Raw genomic sequence first — 4104 nt, 5'->3', positions numbered from 1 at the left:
AATTTTTCTCCGGGCCTTATTGGATTTATCCCCCTATTTCCAAAGGCCCATATTATGTCCCCCAGATAATCACCGGTCAAACATCCATGATTTATACATGCATTATACATTGAAATGAAACCGGACCGAGTATGGCGCTTCGCCAATGGCTCATACAATAAAACCAAGGGATCACCAGTTATAAATCTAGAAGATTCAGGTATAACCCTCGGAAGAAACATAAGTTTCCAAACAACACTTTCAAAATTATTAAACAGTAAACATCTTTATTTTAATCACAAATGCTACACAAGGTATGCATTAGGAATTACACAGTACGTAAGATCGCACAAGATTTACAACAATAGCAGTAAGAAAGAACTGAACAAAATCCACAGTATAAGATTTACAACAATAGCAGTAAGAAAGAACTGAACAAAATCCACAGTATAAGATTTACAACAATAGCAGTAAGAAAGAACTGAACAAAATCCACAGTATTAATTTTTGTTAAAAAGAATCACAAAAAAATACAAAATTACAGTATTTGTGGGTAAAAATGACTGAAAATAGCCTGTTTAGTTAACATCAAAGGTGGGCACAGTTATTCTAAAGTAACTTAATCAACTCATGTAACTAAAATAGCTTTAAAAATAGCAATATTTCAAGTTTAATATTTAAAAAATTCTGTCAAGGGGGTTAAGATAGAAACATGATTTATAGAAAAAACAGTTATTAACATAACTGTTTAGATTTAACTTCTTCATTAAATTACAAAATAAAAAAAATTACATTAAACTATGAATAAATTAAAATTAACTTTAGTGAATTAGCAAACTATTTCAATGGTCTACTGTTAATACCACAATGTAGCTGATGTTATCCTTTAAAAGCTTTTTTTATATTATTGCATTTAAAGGATAACATTAGCTACATTGTGGTATTTAAGAGTAGACCATTTAAATAGTTTGCTAATTTACAAAAGTTAATTGCAATTTATTTTTAAAATAAAAAAAACTAAACCTATGTATAGTCTCTAGTGCCCAGCTTTAATATTAACTAAAGAGAACTAACTAGGAGCTGAATACGGGCGCCGCATAGCTCTTCCTCCATCCCAGTCAGGTACTCCGTTAAAAACCACTTGAATGGCACAGGCTATCTCAGAGTGCCTTGATGTTGAAAATTCGGTAGAACCGAGCACATCTGTTAAAATAAATTCAACAAAACTTATTTGAGAAAAATAAATTCAACAAAGCTTATTTTAGAAAATAGAACTTACTTAGGAGTATTTGATAGATTGGGTGGTCTCGAAATGATTCCTTTTTCTTTATTCGTTTAGTGCCCAAACCTGTCCACGAAAACTTAAGGGCCAGACACTTTTTCATGAATACTTTAATAAAATTACGCACAGTTCCCCTTAAAGTGTCGGATATTATGTAGCGTGCCAAACCATCAATGTCCTAAAGTACAAACCATAAATCAATAAACTGTGAGTTAATTTTTTAGTTAAGTGTCCACAAACAACAACAGTATTGCATTATTAAAACAAATATTTATAATTGTTATATTTTACCATGTTTTCCTTTATTATTTCTTGAAGACTTTCAAGAGTGTCCGAGGGCTTCGGAAAATCCCATTGAGTTTTTTTCGGAGTATCAAGTTTTGTTAAAATGATGTCTAGTTTTTCCTCCAACTTTTCTATTTTTTTAAAAACTTTTTGCACATCAACTTCTGGTAATGAATTTTCACTTTTCCTTTTTCGAGAAAATGGCAACTGCGGCACACGAAATTCAAAATCTTCTTGTTTTTCAGTTTCAGAAAAGTAATCTCTAAAAAAAATTCCCATTTAAAGCATTGTTTTGGTTAAACCTAAAGTTACCTGAATTCCTGAATATTGCGACATGCTTTAGTTTATTTAAGCTTGTAATTTGGAGGGGATTTATCATCTGCCGAGGATTCTTCCGACTTAGTTTCCAAATTAGTTGCGGCATATGCCCTACTCACACACTTATCCTTAGTAGCTAAATAAATATGTAGTTGTTAATGAAAGTATTGATGTGTAAACACAAACAAACTTACAAGCTTGGCAAAGTATGGCACATGAAAATGCCTTCCAATCCTTTTGTGGACTGATTCTATTCGACACCATCATTTGAACATTTGCATTGCTTGATGATGGGGGCCACAAGCACTCAGTGGGGGATAACATCCACTGCTTTGGAATAACATCAGTGGTTTGATTTTCAAATTTTACACACACGAAATTTTTCATTTTTAATACAAAAATCTAAAAAAAAACATTTTCCGTATTTTTAAAATATCACAACTTTTAAAGTACTTTTACGTTATGAAATTAAAATTTAAACAATTACAGCATGTGAACTAAAGTACATGCAAGAAACTTTTTTTTGTAAGGAATACATAAACATTTGATTGGCATGCTTGACATCTCTACAATAGAATAATTCTTTGATAAACAAGATACTAATAATATACCCACATTTACCGATGGACATGGGTGATTAAAAAGATTTTCCACTTTTTCATATTGTTTTAAAATAAAATATATTTTTTTATTATGTATAACAATATCGCACACTTCAGCCACATTAAAGGACTCAAAAAGTACTGTACTGTCTCCTTCGGTTTGTCTTCTAATTGTACATTTTTTAATTGTTATTTTGTCATAATGGGCTACAGGAAATTCATCATCAAAAAGTCCTTCAACAGAGCTATGTTATTTTCAATGGTCTTTTGAACATTTTCATTTAAAAAATGAGCATAATTTGCTACCTGTTGCAAGGGCTTAAATCCAGATCGAACACAATTTTTTAGACGTCCAAGATAACTTTCAAATGGAAAACAACTAATTAAATCCAATGACCCAAAATTTTTATAATCGTCAGCCAAGTGTGATAAACTGTGAATATTGTATGTTACAAATGCATTCCCATAAATTGTAGATGATTCATCTACAAATTGTTGTAGGAGTTGTGAAGACAATAATATGTCACTGGGTTTAGTTTCAGAAGAAACTAAAAACCTTAATGCTATAGCAAATTTTATAAAATGATTATATTTTGCCTTGCTCAATATTTTTTTACTCTTTAAGCATAGAAAATCCAGTATACAAAAGAAATAACCTAAACTCCGATGCCTTCCAGTACGCCAAGTCTGATAAACCTCTCAATTTTCTATTAAATTCAATAGGAATAAATACTTTTGCCTTTAAAATTTTTTCATTGAATCGAGAAATTGCTCCCAGAGACATCTTAGCACCCAGCTGCCTTTAAATATACAAATAATGCATTACTACTAGTAAATAATGGTATAATATATTTTTAAACATTTAAATTTATAGTTTAAAATATAGCGCTAAAATACAGTTTTAATCAATCTTTTTAAAATTTTAAATAATTACCGAGGAACTCCCTTCCACCAAAGTAATAGTCTTTTCATCACACCGAGACAACACAAATGCATATAGTCTAACACAAAGTGAGAGACCATATTCACACCTAGACTGGCCAAAATAGATTTTTTAATATGATGATTAGTATCCGAACATTCCAAAAAATCACTATTTAACCTCCTATCACAAAAATTTATGGAACATGTGTTTGGTCTCGTAGTAGATAACAACGTTACACGATTGGAGTGATATTCGCCATGAATTTTGCAACGATCCAGTGTGAGATTTTATGCATTTTAAAATAGATCTTGCTGGGGCATCGCACACGAATATACCATAGGACTTCAAACAAAATTTAATACCATTAATGATAATTGAATTTTCATAAATTCGGGAAAGATCTGTGATAAATTCGCGTAAAAAAATGTCAGGATGTGGCATTTCACGTCGCAAACATTTATGGCTGCAATAAATACCAGCACAAATTGGTCGAGATTGAAAACCATAAATTGTAATTAAAATTGGGTGAATATTAAAGTCTGGCGAGTGTTGAAATAATGGTAAACCATCAATGTTTATTAAAAGATCAATATTGCAAGTCATTCCAACACTTTCATTTAAACTGAAAGTGTGAAGCAAATTTGATAAAGAATTTATCCAGTTGGGAAAATGAACATACTGACCATCACCCATTTCTCTAAAATTTAGATTTG

The 4104-nt window shown here is 30.9% G+C and overlaps 1 pseudogene; it reads right to left on the bottom strand.

Moving 5' to 3' along the window:
* Positions 1 to 1890: 1890 nt before the first annotated feature.
* LOC145755820 (uncharacterized) lies at positions 1891 to 3489 on the bottom strand (annotated as a pseudogene).
* Positions 3490 to 4104: the final 615 nt, after the last annotated feature.

The sequence above is a fragment of the Corella eumyota genome, chromosome 6, assembly GCF_963082875.1.
Source record: "Corella eumyota chromosome 6, kaCorEumy4.1, whole genome shotgun sequence".
NCBI classification, from domain to species: domain Eukaryota; kingdom Metazoa; phylum Chordata; class Ascidiacea; order Phlebobranchia; family Corellidae; genus Corella; species Corella eumyota.
The sequence above is the reverse complement of the archived record's forward strand: the minus strand, read 5'-3'. Positions and strand labels throughout refer to the sequence as shown.